Below are 17845 nucleotides of genomic sequence, written 5' to 3'. Positions count from 1 at the left end.
AATTGAGAATGGAGAAAGAATACAAGGTAGGAGAAAACAATATGGCGGCGTTAATTTTACGTAGAAAGAAAGTTTTTTGGTTAGAAGATAGGCAAGTAGTTTTGTATAAGTAATGAATCGAAATTTCTGCGGGCTTTTCGTTAGTTACTTGGGATGCACTTTGAACTGACTGAAATTGCATCTTTGTTCCGAAGTTTCCGGCATTTTGCCCCAGGAACTTCACCATGTCTTGCCTAGTTTCTAATTCACTTTTCAGCATGTTAATAGTTTATGATGTAAATATTTTACTATTGTTTTATAAACAATTTTATAAACAAAATATCATTTATTTATTATTGGATATTGTTAGATAAAATATAATCAATTAATCTTTAACTTGTATTAGATTAATATTAGGTTAGTATTATTTACTTGAATTGTCATTTTTCAAATTTTGAAATTTTATTTTAGATATTTTAAAATAATCAAACTGAAATTATTATCATTAATTTTTATATAAATTAATATAATCGTGCGTTATTGATCTGTTTCGGAATCATTTATTTCGAATACATAAAATTATCGAAAAAATTTAGAGGTTAAGGAAACTTCGCGATAAAATTCGGTACATCAATTCGAAAATAGAATTATGGTATCGTTTCCAGTGATGATATTATATTTTTATGAGCATCATATATGTATATACTCCATTGATTTAGAGATACTGTGTGAACTGAGCTTCACTAGACACTTATAATAACTTTGTGAAATTTTGTTCCTGTTATAACCATATATTTCTTAGAAACTAACAATAAATTTCCTTTAGTTTCTTGTCAAAAGCATGTTCGTTGACGTTGAGGAGAATCGTTGTTGTTATTCTTTTAAAGATATTTAATTTTCTTTATCTTCTACGTTGAAAGGTTCTTAAACCAAGCAAATTCTTCTATTATCATTATATAATTTAACAATATTTCTTATTGATAAAAATAATTAGAAAATTAAAGTAATGAATATTTTTTTTTATAAAGTTATTAGGATTTTAAAGGAATTATAAAGGAATTAAAAATTTTAAACATTTCCGTATAAGAATTCTTGTTGAAAATTTTCATAAGAAACATATTTCCTCCGATATAAAGTTTCGAAATGCAATCCGTGCATTGAATAGAATTTTATCGGAGAGAAGTAGAAATTCACTTCCATGGTGAATTTGAATTTTCGGATTTATAAATCGGTTTACATTGTAAATATATCCTGGCACGAGATACAAGTACGTTTCATACTCGGACATATGGCTGTTTAAAGTTTCATGAAGATACCGAGGATTAGGTTCAGGAAAGTTCTAGGAGACTTACATGCAATGCATTTTGTACATGACAATAATTAATGTACAGGATATAATGTGACTAATATATTGTTCCACATTAGCGAGAGTGAATATAGTATAATTATTCTATGACTGGGAAGAGAACTTTTGCACAGATGATTGTATTCACAAGTAAAATTCGTGATTTAAACGTAAATACATAGCGTCTAATTTAAATTTTTTATTCAAATTTATGAAACATAGTTATGATTCTCTTCATCTTCGTAAGCAATTTAAAATTTTTTCGGCTTTTTTTTAATTCTTATTATATAGGATCTTATCTTTTTTCGTAAAAATCTGAAATTTTATATTTTAATTTTCAAATTGAATTAATTCCTATTACTTGTCGAATATACGTAAGATTAAAAAGATGAAAGATACAAAACTTGTTTAAATATAAAATTCAATTAATATATTAATATATATTACAATATACTTCTATATATTTGTATTTATCAACAAGTCAAACACACTCATGTTTGCGTTATAATATACGGAATATAAAAGGAAGGAAAATCGATTGCGGAAATACGTGGATACATCTATATATTTCGAAGGTTTCTTCGTGCAAATCATTCAGACGTGAGAACGAATTTGTATTTACGACAAACGAAAATGTCTATCCTCGTATGAAAGGGAAACATTTTCACAAGTGTTCCACCACTTGGAAATCTCTAGCCTGTAGTATCGTGCTAGTTTCGTGGGCTGTGGTTGAAATCGGCCAGCGGTCGCGTTTTGCGGTTCGACGTGTCGTGTAATGCCTTTTCGTACAACGCTACACCAAGAAGAAACGGCTTATGTATGAGAAGGATGACCGAGGAAACACTCCAACGATTCGATTCTCTCCTTCCCCGTTTCGAAACGAAAGCTTTCATCCCATCTTTCAACTAGAAATCGTGTTTTCACGAGAATAGAAACTTCCTTTTCCTTTTAATCCAGGGGAGGGGGAGGGGAGGGGGGAGAGAGAGGGAAGGGAAAGGGACGATTAAGGAATCTTGAAAAACTACGAAGGATTTTATCCCTTAATGGAAGCTTTATAAACGATTTTTATCTTTCCAAACATTTTGTATCTTCTCCTTTATCCAACACGTGTCTATTTATTTTTAACTCTTTTGATTTCAAATTCTTTTCACCCGAGAACACAGGAAAGTATTTAGTATAAAAATACAGGGACAATCGTTGGATCGACGAAACAATAGGCTCGTTTAGATTATAATTAAGATATAATTTATAAGGATGGAGGAAAATATAGGGTGAATTTTATCTCTGTTTAGGGGATAGTAGGTTTGGATAACGTGGTGAACAGTATTAATTCAAAGTACAAATAATGCGAGTGTAAATAACAGGACGTCCTGTTGTTAACTGTGTGTGATCAACAGCGTCTCTATGCTTGTCGGCATAAATTACAAAGGGGGATCAATGATTCGTAATTAATTTGGATTATTTCCCCGCAGTCCGTTTGAGTTTCGATTAAACTTGGCGAAGTCAAACAGGGCGGATTTAACAGAACCGGTGAAATTTTCTGTTTTTTATCCGGGACTTTTGGTGACTTTACACATTGCAACGTCGAAATCTGCGGTTCGATAAATCAATATGATGTACGCTACACAAAACATAGGAAGAAAATCCAATAAAAACGTAACGCGAGTCTCGCATCCTCAGCGATTTTTCTCCATTTCTTCCATCGCTACCCCCGCTCTTCCTTTTTTTATTTTTTATTTTTTTTTTTTTGTTTTACCTCTCGACTATTTGTTTTCGACGTGATACAAAATTTTTCCGAATATCGCAACATCATCCGTCTGTGAATTCGTTGTTTGAAACGCGAAACCTCGAAAACCTAACTGAAAATACTATTTATCTCTTGGAAACTTTCGAAAATCAAAAGACCCCGGGTCGATGTTAATTTCGAATTAAATAATTTTGCGATTGTTTGACAAGCATGGAAAGGAAGGGAAAGGAAACGCGTAAATAAATTTATTTTTGGAGGGGAGAGGGTTGTACAAAAGCGAAGCTTTAAATGCATTTTACGAATAATTAATTAAACCAATTAGTTATTTCACCGGTGGCGTTCCCTTTAGTTTATTTCGCGCGAATTGGATAATTGAACCAACCGCTACGTGTTTTCATGGGTAAGCTTTATTAACTTTGTATAAACTTGATAGGACGACGTTTAATCCGTGACAATTTTGTCACATAATTCGTTCGTTTTTTCAATTTTAAAAATAGATAAGTTTAAGTGCAATTTCTATTGAAATATTTGAACGATGGCACGAAACAAATGCGAGAGACTTTAAGAATTCGCACCGATCTTTGCTGCGAAATATAAAGAGAATAAAGAGAACGTTTTGATTTTTTTTTTTTTTTTTTTATCAAAAGAAAATCTCGAGATCTCTCTTCCTCGTTTCGCGAGGGGAAGATCGTGTAAAAATCGAAGAAATATTCATTAGCGTTATTAAAGCTAATATCGGTGACCTAAATATCGAAAGTACGTGCAAGAGAATATAAATTTTAGGACGGATTAATCGAGGAGGATGGTAATACATGATTATCCTTGAATATCATGACTTTTAAATGTATCATTTTATTCGTATCTATCGTCTAATTTAAAATGGGAAAAAAAAATTGCCCGAATTGTTTAGCAGAAGTTTGATTCGAGTTATTCCTTTACGCACTTCTGAACGTACAAACGTTCCATTCGCGATGATTTTATTGCTTGAAAAATCTGGGTTAAGTTGTGCGTCAAGTGTTTCAAAATTAGACTAATTTCCGTGAGTATGAATTATCATAAAGGCCTGGGTTGTTTTCATTCCGGGGGTGAGGAAGAGGCGAAAGTTATAAAACTCTTTTTTTTTTTTTTTTTTTTTTTTTTTTTTCTCTCTTTACCGAGCAGTTTCACTGCCGACGAGGAAAACGAAGTTTTCGTCTGAAAGAATTATTGCCCCACTTTTCATTCTATCGAGCAGTTATTTAATAAATTCGTTACGCCAAACAGAATTTCCTTGGAATAATTTAATCCTATACGAAGCAAAGCGATGACGATTACTCGATTAATATCTTGTTCATTAAGTACTTATCCAACGAAGTCAATTAAACAAGCATATAAATTTAGAAATCGTATTTGTAATCGTATTCCAAGATTTCATTTCACTTCCATTCTGCATATGTATGAGGATTAAATTTCGAGATTTGCGAGATGATATATCGGAATACCGAATATAAATATTTTATATTTATTTATAATTGAAATAAAAATTCTAGTTTCTATTATATTTTCATAATTTTTTTATATTATAACGGAAATTTAGGGACGTAGAAATATATATAAAAAATATTCATCAAATCTCTATTTCATTATTTACATTCGTAAATTAATTTTCATAAATATTATTCACTGCTATTTGAAAGATCCCCTTTGAATTTATTCATATCTATTTCTTGCGAACGGATATAAATAAACGTAACGAATAATTTCATTTAACATTCTTCTTCTTCGTAGAAGAAATAAAAAAAGGGATTCAAAGGAACTTCTCGATAGTTAAATTAGAAAATTAAACCGCTTAACGATCCGATATACGAATTCGCACATTGCTCCTTAAAAAACTTAAATATATCCTTTCAAAATTAAAATAAAGAAAAAAAAAATAAGATTTCCAAGATCGTAGAGACAGATGAGAGCAGGGACTCGATGAAAATACTCCAGAGATGTGGAATATCCATTTACGAGCGTTTTTTCTCAAAGAAACCGGGAACAAAGTTAGGAGTGGAAAGACATTTCGGTCCCAGACATATATAATGCTCGTCGATACCGGTGGCAACGATGCATTATTAACGTGCGACGACGACGACGACGACGACGACCACGACGAACGGTCTATATTCCCTTGCCTCTCTTTCTCTTTCTGTCTCTCGTTAACGAGAGACGATGCTGTACCATTCGGCTTTCAGGGTAATTAAATGGGCAAGATAGGATAGGTAGGATAGAGTGTAAAATGCGCGACGCCACCAGCGCGAAGGTGATCACTTGTCTTGCGTGTACATACGTGTACGTGCCACTATCGATGTAGTATATATATATAAAAGCGATAGGGATGAAAGGAGAAAGATAGAAACGGAGTAGGGACAGAGGAAGAAGCGGCCATATGATAGGAGGAAGGGGGGAGAAATGCTGTAAACGCTGATGGAGCGCCAACCCCATCACTCTCTCGCAAATCTGATTACCTCCTTCGCCAGTTCCGCCTGCGCTCGTTCACCATCAGTCGTTCCAAGGGGACTATATGAGCATTTTCCCCGTGTACACACGTATACGCGAACGTATATGAATGTGTCCCGCCGACACGGTTAACCAGACTCCAGCCGGACGACGACCGTCTCGAAAATTGAATTCGCCACTTCGGAGGTTTGTCTCCACCATTGATTTCCGCCCAGTTTCGAGAACGGAATCGTCCACTAGTATCCTTCGAAGAGGCGGCCGTTAAATGAAAATTGGCCGAAGGGAGAACGGACGTAGTTGGAACGATTTTTCGCCAGATCGATTATTAACTACACTTCCGTGGCTAGGATGAATTTCGATAAGAATCGAAGGATAGGAGGAGTTCGTTGAGAAAATTTCGTCGCTTTTCACGCGTAGAGGATGAATTCTTCATCTGTGGAGAAATTTTAGCATAAATTATTTAGGTCTATTTTATTCTTGATAGATTTGCGACAGAATTTCTCTGTGCGCTTTCTATCGGTAAATAACCGCGCACAATCGTACGATATTCTCTTTTTTTCTTCAACGATTCTTCAACACACGCTAAATTTTCCGTATCTTTCCTCTCGTGTCCGCTGAGAATAATGCCCCGCAGAAGGGAAATGTTCGTTTTTATCCAAAAAAAAGAGTAAGCTTAACTCGCTAACGCGGCTGTTTGCTCTCCCCCGTTATATACCATCGTCGATGTACTTTTTCCCTTTCCCTCTTTTTCTCTCCCTTTCCGGAGTAGGATGAAATATTCAAGTGGAAAAAGAGGACGAAACGCGGTGTGTATCTTGTTACGCGGCGAGCCTGCATTACAGCAGGCCGTTGAATTTTTCGTGTTTTTTTACTCTTTAAAAAACGCCACTTTCGATCCGAAATGGTCGCGGTGAATTTCGAAATGGTTTACAGGATCTGCAAAGGTCCATCTTTCGGACCCGGTAATTTCCTCTTCGTTCTTTCGTGCGGATATGCACCTACGCGTCGTTTAATAATATGAACTGATGCGGGACAGAAAAGATCTGTACATTTGGTATCTTGAAGAGATCGTTTATGTAAATGAGGAAATTGCTGCGAATATCGACAATTTTATTATAATTTTATGTAATTTTAAATAAAATAAAAACCATGAAAAATCTCGTGGTAATTTTCTTAGGAAAGCACTTCGAATGTTAAATATTCAGGTCATTGTAATATAATCTTCTTAGAATCTTTATATACGTAACAAGATTATTATTATACAAAAAGGATGAGTTAATTTTTTGCCTCGAAGAAAAAGATAATGCATGAGTAAGTCTCATCCGACGATCTTTCGCTAAGGGAATAATGTAAAAATGTGCATTTTTTCAAAATGATCATTCCTCGATCACGATAGCCAACGTTACAAGGAAATTTGTAAAACGTCCCTATTTCCAGCAATATTTTTCCAATCCACTCGTTTCCGACTCGGAGATACAATCGGGAAATGATTTATCGATCATGACAATTCGAGCACACTATTTTTATTTCGTTATTCGTCTACCATCTATTATTAACTATATTTAAATATCTTTCTAAATTAAAAAAAAATCGATTCTATTATAAAATCATTTTCATCCTATTATATATACATATTTTCTAACTTTAATATAATAAAAAATTTCCCTTCAAAACGAATAGCTTTTGTTTTTTATAATCGTGAAAGCTTTCTTCCTGGAGATGGTTTTGTCGTAAACGTTAGATCGTAAAAAGTGACATAATAAGTGTTTACATTTCCCTCTGAATTGAAGTTGCTTCACAGAAATATTCTGTTAAATATTCTAGTATCTTTTTTCAAAAACAATGTAATACCGGTTAAACTATACACAAGTTTCACTGCAGTTTCACGACAATAATAAAATGTATTAATGTTAATTTTTACGTTAAAGTTTTTTCCTTGATTTTCATTTTTGTACTTTCGTCGATTGAATTCTAGCAAATTGTACTTCGACAGTTTCTCTACCTCGCTGCTGGGAGCAGGAAATTTATTAGCTGTGGTAATCTGGATTGCTGTTTCAGTTCCATGTCGTTCATAGACAAGATGAATGGCTTCGAACACGTTCGCAAAGATAGGGCGAAATGTTACATTCGCGATTTACGCTTTTTTAAGTCTTTTCAATCTCTTTTCCAATTTCTCCAACCCGCTAGATTTCATTTTACTGATTATAATTTGTGCGCCAATCGATTGATCGTAAAAATTCGACTGAAAATAATTGTTTACACCCTTCTTTCTTTCTTTTTTTTTCCGAATTTTCTGTAATCGTGATTTTCTCGTTTTACATCGAAAAAAAATAATCATTAAAATTTGAATATTATTGTCGTCTTTTTATTTTTGTATGGAAATCAACTTTTTATTTATTACGATAATTATAATAATTGCGTCTTTTTATAGATTTTACCTTGGATAGATTTATTATATTAAAATAAATTTTTCCGTTTAAAAATTTTTAAACGTTATCTCTTCGATTTTTGTATAAAGTTACTTCTCATTAAGCACAATTTTTTTTCTTCCTTTTGCTCGTACGTTCGTTAATAAATAACGAAATTTCATATCAGTTAAATGAGATGTTTAAACACGACGTTTCATTTCGACATTCGGATTCATATGTTCAAAAACAGATGCGTTTAAAAGTAGTTATAACTGTTTCCCATAGAATTGCGCGCACACGTTTCAGCGTGATATTTTACTTGCTTTTATCATTACTCGCACGTTTTATTGCACCAGGTGCAATCACATCGTTGTCACGATTCATCATCTCATCGGATTAGGCGCGTTTTGTCATTCAATCAAACAAGTTGCCCCGCGGGTGATTAAACGGGGACATACGAAGGGTGTTTACAACCGCATCGTGATCACGATTGCAACGGATTTTACATTTTTTTTTCTTTCTTTTTTTTTTTTTTTCATTTCTCTTGCATCCCTGTATTTATTTCCGCTGCGGTCGGTGCGCAAAAACCGCAGCCAAGAGAGAATTTATTAATCGTGGCAATATGAATCCTAGCTTCCCGATCCTCGCGTATGAATTGTTGCAAAATATCGCGAATATCGATGTGTGCGTTGATAAGCGTTATGACGATATATATATATATATTGTGCGAGAAAATTTTGTTGAGGACAAAATGTCGAGAATTCGTTTGATCGATTCGTATATAAATTTTCTTTATATTTTATCTTTAACGAATTTCTAACAAAGATCGTCAAGTTGCGAGATAATTATAAAATTGAATTATCAATTGAGATGAAATTGGATAGGTTTTGATTATGTTGACTATCATCTGTATGTCGTATCAATTTTGAAACGTATAAATAATCGCGACTCGATAAATCTAATATAACGTTTAAAAACATAATTTAAGTTCAAACATTTCATATATTGCAAAATAAATATTGAATCAATATATCCATCGGAGGATTTACGTTTATCTTTAATCGAAAAAAAAATCAGATAACATGAACGAAATGATTATATTTATTCGTCATCCGTTTTTAATCTAATTCAATAATTTAATCTCCGTTATATTATAAAAAATATTTCCTAACCGCCAAACAAAGATATTAATCCTCAAGAAAAACATTGAATCTTTCATAAGAAGTATCTCAATTAGCTTTGAACTGATTAAATTTTAAAAAGTGCCTTTCTCAACTTTCCTCCATCCAACTTTTTTATTTTTATATTTTCATGATATCATCCTTCTTTCCTGAGAGTTCATGAATGTTGATCGGAATTAATTTTCTTAGGGAACGTGATCCAGGATAAATATCATCGATATTTATTATGAATATACTCTATAAAAATCAGATTTTCCAATAGATATACGATGTATATCCATTGTTAACCAAGTTTCTCTTAATAATTCGAATCGCGCGTTTCTTTAAGCAAGATAATCCAATCTGTACGAGTCGATGAAGTTTCAAAACTTTTCTCTAGACGATTAGAGGCAGCGAATTCAACTCGAGTGTTCTGTTTCCGAGCGTTCTTGTTTGTCTACTGCTGTTTGATTATGGCGAAGGATTATTCGCGGAACTGCTACAATTTGCAGTGGAATGAATTTACTTGAAAAATATCTTGATATCTGTTAATCAACATACATACGGATTATTCTTTATTATCAAAATAATTTTATATAAATTTTTTCTCACGAATACGTTCAATTCATTTGTTCATCCGTCATCAAATTTCTCTTTGCAAAAGATTCATAAATCATTCTTTCATCATAATCGAGTGGCAAATGAATAAGCAAATCTCACTCGCGTCTCTGGTTGATGGACTCGTTGAAATTTATCCATACTCGGTGGCTTTCTTACTTTTACTCCGTCTTTCCTGCTTTTCAAGCGCAGACGCTTCTGAAATGATTAAATTTTGGCGTCCCTTTGACGGCGGGATTAATTTTCAAGGGAGAGATCTGAAAATCGTCAAAGGCGAGATTCTCTCGTCACCGTGATCGTTTTAACCTGAGCATTCGGCGCTTTTGCACCGATAAATACATTCCCCGAGCTTTTTCTCTCGTTCACGATTAAATCAAATGGTTAATTATTATTGCCACTAGAGTTTGTAACTGGATCGTACTTGAATAACAACTGTAGCGCGTCCATTTCTCTTTTCTTTCCTCGTTTCGATTTTTTATCTCTGGGGGGAGGGAGAGGGAACATGTAAATAAAATCGGAATTAATTGTGTTTCGATTCGATATTGTCACGATTGCGATCGATATCGCGAGATCTTTGCGCCGACAAAGCAACAATTCCATGGTTGCTTTTGTTTCGCGATGAATGAATGCTCTTTTCATTGGAATAACACTTATTGTCGTTCATTCAGCAAAAAGTGTAATAGATCCTTGTAGAGCCGACGAGAGTGGCGAGGATGTTCATTGATATCGAATTGTATTTTCTTTCTCCTCCCCTTTTCTTTCTTTCTTTCATTCTTTCGATTCCTTTCGATAATTGCAAATTGATAATCTTGGTAAAGTTTCATAATATCAGTTCAATCGATATAAGAATGTTAACTTGGACGAGGCAAGACGAGAACAAAGACAGGCGTAATTCTAAGAGGAGCGAACCATCTTCAGCAGACGATTTAATCGGTTCAAAGCTGATTAACTTTTCAAAGACTCCATCAAAGTCAAAGAGGAATTTTTGCAAGATCATCACCGCTGTCATGAATATCAATATCTTTTGAAGAACGCTTTGTCTATCGATTTTTATTACTCGTTTCTCCCAATTTTTCATCACGTTAAATCATTATAAAATTACAATCATTCTTGTGAGATTAATTCCAATTCTCGTTTGCCCAATCTCTCTATTCCTTTCTTATTGATTCTGTTCATCTTTTTCGCGATTGGGGAACAATTTTTTGCCAAAGAAAAATGATAAATAAGAAGGAAAATAATGGTATGGTAATGCGGAAATAAACGTTTATTGTGGGAAAAAATATGAAAGAAATTAAGAGCGTCCCTTAAGAAGCCATTTGGATCTTTATTTCGCGCTTTTCTGAAGCGAAAAATATCTAATTCTTTAATGAAGTATTTCAAAGAGAAATCTTTTACAACGTTTTCTTTCTTTTTCTTCTTTTTTCTCAGCTCACTAATTTTGTATTTTTTTTTTCTTTTTTGCGATTCGATCATATACAACTCTGATAAACGGTGTAACAATTTTCTGTGCGAATTAGGTGCACAAAATAGGATAGCAACGAACAATTCTCGTTCACTCGGTCACACACAAAACTACCTGAGAACAATGCACCTGCATCGAGTACCGAAAGTACTCGTGCCATTCCAGAGGCCTCGAGATTGGCTGCTACGTGGAGATAACGTTATTACACCGTTCGCGGATTCACAGTTGTGAATTGGATATACGTATAATATTTCCTCTGGTACATTCACGCGACGAACAAAACGGATTATCGATGCTTGGATAAAGAAATGTTAAAATGAATTTTCATCCTGTAAAATAATTTTAACAATTAATGGTAATTTAATATATTTTTCACTTGCCTCCCCCCCCCCCCCCAATATTTTTTAATTCGTTTAGTCAAAAATATTTTCCTTTAACTCGGTTTAATTCCAACTGAAAAGGAATTTTTTCACTCGTGCAGCTTGTATATTAAATAATTTAAAAATTTAAGAAAATATTCAGCAAAATATTCCGCTGCAATTATTTTCTTTAGAAATTAAAATCGTGAAAGATAATCCCTCGTTTTATGCAAAAATTATGTTAACCTGTTCCTTACCTTCTTCCAATTATAGAGCAAAATCCCATGAGCACTGCTCTTGTGATAGGGCATTTCGTGGGCGGAGAAATCAGACGGTAGATGTAGCAAGATGATTCAGAAGCTTGACGATATTGCAATTAAATTTAAATACATATTAAAGATCTTTGTTCGTACATGAAGATTAATGCATTAAATGCATAAAAATTAAAACAAAAAGTAGAAACAACAACTTGACTATAAAAAAACATTAGAGAAAGTAAGGATAATGATCTTAAGAAAAAACAATCTTTAAAAACAAGTACAAGTATTCGATCAGGAATTACCAATTTATTTAAACTCGAATCTTTTCAAATAAAAAAACCTCTAATCTTCTTTTTCATCCTTCTTGTCATCGATTGCACCATTAATAACAGAACACTCTGTATAATAATGTTTAATCCGCTCCAACTTCAACTATGTAATAAATTAATGATTTGTCGTTTCAATCTATATAACATTCAATCCAATAATTCTATAATCTCCATTTTTTTAATAAACTCAATCTCCCATCTCCTACGCATTTTTAGCGGAGGAAAAAGTTCAGACAGAGAACATTATTCCAACAAATTGAACTCCCTCTCCCTTCCCCCACGTAAGAATTAAATTAGCCGGCGATGGTACACGGAAGCTGTTATAATTTTCTCTCGTCTCGCGGGGGTGGCCAAGCTTACGTCATTCGTCGTCAGCGAGCTCTCATTTAGCGAATATTTGTAGTACGTTTTGCGCTTTCGCTAATTGGAAGACCTGGTTTCGTGTTTGTACCACTGACTCGTGGGCCAGGTCGCGTGCGTTGACGTAAGAGCATTTGAGCATAGTGCTAAAATCGCGCGTAAAGTTAAAATACTTGGGCGTGTTAAGCCTGCTAGGTTACCGAGCCGAAGAAGATTTAATTAACGAACGATCCTCTCGCCACTTTGCGAGAGATCCTTCTGCCCGGTGTTTCTCGTTCAGACATAGAGGGAGGGGGAAGGGGAGATTGTGCCTCCTTGTTTCCAGGTGAACATACCAGGTGAATGCGCCGCGATCTTCTCAAGCAAATCTAAGAGTAAGAGTTTCAAGCTTTTCTGCGGACTAATTTTACCGACCTTATTAATGAGTCGTCGTCTCTAAATGGCTTTTAATGCGAACTGTTTCGCCCGACTTCGCAATGCGAAGGAGGGGGCTGTAGTCGCGGGCTAATCTTTGCGAAAGAAATTAAAATTTGAAAAGAAAATGGAAAGGAAGGGAAGAGTTTGTTTTGTATTCTTACGAAACAAATTAAAATTTAAATTTAAAATTTTTTTTAACAGTAATATAGTAAGATAGTTTGTTTTGTCAACATGAAGAAATGGAATTAAGAATTTATATGAAAAATTGTGAACAGTTTATTTTTGTATGATTGTGTTCGTGGAAATGGTTGTAACCTATACGACTTTCTGAAGAAAATGAAATTGCGAAGAGTTTGTTTCACTTCTATTATTTCGTTTATAAAATTGTTGTGTAATCTTATTAGAGAATCATTTCTGAAAGAGTTTCGCGAGGTATACCGATATTTTCTTTTTTTTTTTAACATAAATATATAAAACGTATTTCTTCATTTCTGACATTTATGGTGGATTATCGATTAAAATATACTGCGTGACATTATGTGTCATCATTCATGCGAGCTAATTGAAAATTGGAATTTACGTGGGAGAATTAAAATTAATTTCTTGAATATAAAAGAATTTTCGATACGTTATAGATTTGTAGATTACGATAAATAATATCAGGATTTGAACGCTATTGATTATTGATTCGTAGAAGATAAATTCAATAATTCGATATTCCCTTCTATATCGATACAAACTTTAGAAATGAATGAAATTTCATTATATAATTTAATTCATAAATTAGTAATTCATACTCATCTAGGGGGTTTGAAGTTGATAAACTTCTATATTGATTGTAGTTACAAAGTTAAATTCTTTATTAGTTAATTTACACTCTGGCATCGAGGTTTATACTGACCGATGAACCTTGATAATTCTTTGACATTTCAAACTTGCTCTTTCTACCCTTTGAAGAAATATGTTTCCTTTGAAAAAAAGAGAGAGAGAGAGGGAGAAAGAAAAATGAAGTCATAATAATCAGGAATTAAATTGATACTTGTAAAAAGATCAAGGAAAAAAGGGAAAAAATACATACGCGTTATTTCACGGTTTCCAAGTTGAAAATCGAAACTAATCCTATCTTGGTTTCGAGTCAAAAGACAAACAAGGAGCGAGAAAGAGAGAGAGAGGGGAGAGACACGGGGAAAAGGATGCGCTGAATTAAACTCGGTTAATTCGTTCAAACTCGTAATTATCTGACAATTGTTTTACCGACATTAATTAAATCGCACAACGAGAGCGCAGTTTAATCGAGTTTTGTATTAAATTCCAAAGTGAAAACAACAATACTTATTACGAAAAGAAACGAACGAAGATAAGCAATCGCTACGATGAAAAATTGTGAAAATAGACGATCATTTCCTTTTTTGTAATTTCTTTCCTAGTTAAAAGTCAATTTGTTAGATGAAACATAGTAACTTGACGCGCAAGATATTATTTCTTAACGATCGGGGGGGGAAGCGTAGCCATTTTTTTGCTTTCCTTCGTCGACAATGGTTGAGAAGAGAGAAAAATGAAAAAATGAACAAAAAAAAAAAAGAGTGAAAAAACACTTTATGGATAAAAATTGAAATTTAGTACTTGCGAATATTCTCATCCCCCTCGTTGTTTTTCCGCATACGCATTAATTATACTCGCTGCTTTCATTACGTCCGACGGGAGTTCTTGAACGCGGTGAACTCTTTTTCATTCGCGAACACCGGTTAAACGAAGTGGCTATTCCAGTCGAGATTAATTGTCGTTAAACGATAGGAAGTTGGTTTATAAATGTAGCTTGTAATTGTTCTATTCTTATTCTTATAGTCTGCGAGAAATAACGGAAATTAAATTACGCATTCAAAGAATTTTGAACTTCATATTCTCGATTACAAATTGTTAAATCATGATGGACGCTATTATGAATCTTAGAAAATCTTTCTACTTTTTTTGAAATTATACCTTAGATAATATTTCAAACACAATGAATACAAAATACACGTCGTGTTCTATTTTCCTCTAAATTAAATTTTTAATTTCTTAGTCACGAGATGGCTATATTCGACAAAAAACATTTGCAAAATTGGCTCGGATTTGATCCGCTTCGTATGCGACGTTCTAAGTGGTAAGTGGAGCATCGAGTTGAAATATAAATCCTCCCGGTGGAGCAATCGGTTTGTCTCGTAGACGTGCATTCACGGTGGCGTTATTACGAAACGGATAGTGTTGGGGCGCGTGCTCCATCTGATAAGCTCGAGGAAACCGGATAGGGGCGTGCAAAGCGTGCGAAAGTATTTTCCATCGGCGAGGGAAAACTTATTCTCAAGTATCGTAAAATGTTATCGTTGTCGGAGGACACGTGTTATTTTACATCCCATCGATTTCTAGCTTCCCAGATCTTCCAACCGTCTTTCTCGACCTGATATCAACCTCGTTATACCGAGTCGAGTAATGAAATCTCATGAATAACACGAGTTGATAACTTGAGTTAATCACATGTCTGAGAGAAATTTGAGAATGATAAAAGGGAATTTTTTATCTTCTCCATTTTATAACTTCTCGATATCTTTCATATATCATATAGATATATCAGTATATTATTCTCGCTTTGTTTCAACGTATATTGCTTCATTATAACGTGGCTGTTAATTAATTGCAAGTAACATTTCCTTCCGAATGTACACAATTCGACGAAATTATTAATGAATATTTTAATGAAATTTGTAATATGAATAGATTGAATAGAATTGTATACATTATGATTCGATTGAATGATAGTATCAAAATATATCTATACAAAGGCGTATCCACGTATATTTTCATAGAGGAAATAATACCGTGTACGCGTGCCGTGAATTCATTCTATATTTGTATAATCACAAAGCAGTACGTGTCTATTATCTTCTCATGGTTTCATATTCTGTCTGGACGTTTTATCATTCCATCGCGTGATTTTTTTTTTTTTTTCAATACGATCCTTTCAGAACTGTTGTATTAAATTTCATTCGATTCTAATTAGCGATATTTTTCGAGAAAGATAGAGCGAATAATGGGTTGCTCATTATTAAAGGGGAAAGTATAATGTGGATAATAATAATTCGGCTTCGAGCACGATATTGTGGCGCGTTTCGAATAATTAGCATTAAATTTTACGAGATTTCAATAATATATTTCTCTACGAATAAACCATTGACTATTACACGACTCGGCGACGATAATGGGAAAACAAAGGAATTATTTTCCATTCTGTGATACTCTCATTTTCACCATGACGATGTGTCTCTTAACTTTCGTGGCTCGTGTTTCCGCGTAGGTATAATGTAAACGAATTATTAATGGAAGCATAAATCGTAAGGGTAATTTCGCGACGAGATTGAAACGGTAAATTTAATTACAATATTCCTTCAAAATTTTCCACGGGAAAAGTAGAAAATACTTTGCACGGATAATTTATTTATATATTTTTCTTTCATTCAACTTCAATGCAGTAGAATTGAATTCTTTTTAATTATTTAGCTCCTTTCTCGTAATTATGATCTTTCCAGATAAAAATTGTCATTTACTGCCCGATATTTAATTATAGTTCTTTCCTTTCGTTTCGGAATAGAATTTTTTCCTTTCGTTGAAACTTTTTTATCTTTAGTCCATTTATATTTCTTATTTACACTTCTCTGGAAAAAGTGACAGGAAAAAGAGATGAAATTTTTTGATTTATTTTGACTTTCAGCGTATTATATTGGATTAACACGGCAGAAATTCATCAATTTATGTACTTTGAATAGATATTTTGAATCGTTAATGCATTATATTTGAAATGTCATTGTCATTTTTGTAAAAATAAAAATTTCATACGAATGGAACAGTAACGGAATAAAGTGTACATTGTAAATAGTAATCATCTGGTCGTTCTTTATCTTTCTAATTTTTCAAAAGTGAAGTTCTATATATTCTTCCACTTCACTCGAAATTACGAGCTATCGATTTAATTTAACTGTGGATAGACTCGAGTTAATCTCGAGTTAAAGTGAGAAAAATTTTGAATTAACAAGAAGATAGATAAGATAGAAATTAACAAAAAAGCGTTTTTAACAGTTAATTGAATTACATCGAACTCGAGGACTTTCTGTTTTATAAATCGATAGATAATAATTCTTTATTACATTTTCTGCTTCTTTTCTGAATAAAATTGTAATGAATCGATAAAAATGACAATTTATTTTAAGATACAGTAGAATAGTTCATTGAATAGTTCTTACAATAAGAACTTTCTCAAAAATTTCTCTCAATAGAACATTCCTTTCGCCTAACCAGCAATCTCATCGATGCAATACAATTCCTGGAATATCGTTTAATTTTGATTATCGAAAATTAATTATATGTCCATTACAATTTTGAAACTCATTGCGCTATCGTTATAACATAATTGCCAATTAATATAGTTTAACGATTATATCTTAAATTAAAATAAGAGACAGGTAATTTTCGCGAAAACGATTAACGACTCTTGGTAAATCATACATCGCGTATTACAAAAACCTGAATCAAAATCTACTAACTGCTTTAACTCTCAGTTAAACCTATATTATATATATGCTGTTCGACATTATCCTTGAACATCAATCTCTAAGGGTTTAAATTTATCGACGATGCGTAATACATACGCATGCTCGTTGCGTGATATACGTAGCTAGAAGATTGTCGAATATATATCTATTCATATATATGTATATACATATCTCTGCTTTCAATCTCTGCTCTCTCTCTCTCTCTGTAATTCACTCAGTTTCTCACGCGTTCCCTCTCTCTCTCTCTCTCTTCTCCTATAATACGAAACGACAGACGAAATTGGACAACGAACGTGATTCGATACTAATCGCGAGGAATCTAATCGTACGCAACTGA

At 33.4% G+C, this 17845-nt stretch overlaps 2 protein-coding genes across 5 annotated transcripts in view; one reads left to right on the top strand and one right to left on the bottom strand.

Annotated features, from left to right (window-relative positions):
• Positions 1-17845, top strand: part of LOC725860 (synaptotagmin 13) — a 114543-nt gene that overhangs the window by 364 nt on the left and 96334 nt on the right. The gene's annotated exons all lie outside the window — the stretch shown is intronic.
• LOC725891 (synaptotagmin 12) overlaps positions 1-17845 on the bottom strand; it is a 55133-nt gene that overhangs the window by 25943 nt on the left and 11345 nt on the right. The gene's annotated exons all lie outside the window — the stretch shown is intronic.

The sequence above is a fragment of the Apis mellifera genome, linkage group LG2 (assembly GCF_003254395.2).
Source record: "Apis mellifera strain DH4 linkage group LG2, Amel_HAv3.1, whole genome shotgun sequence".
NCBI classification, from domain to species: domain Eukaryota; kingdom Metazoa; phylum Arthropoda; class Insecta; order Hymenoptera; family Apidae; genus Apis; species Apis mellifera.
This window is presented reverse-complemented; position numbering and strand designations above follow the sequence as displayed.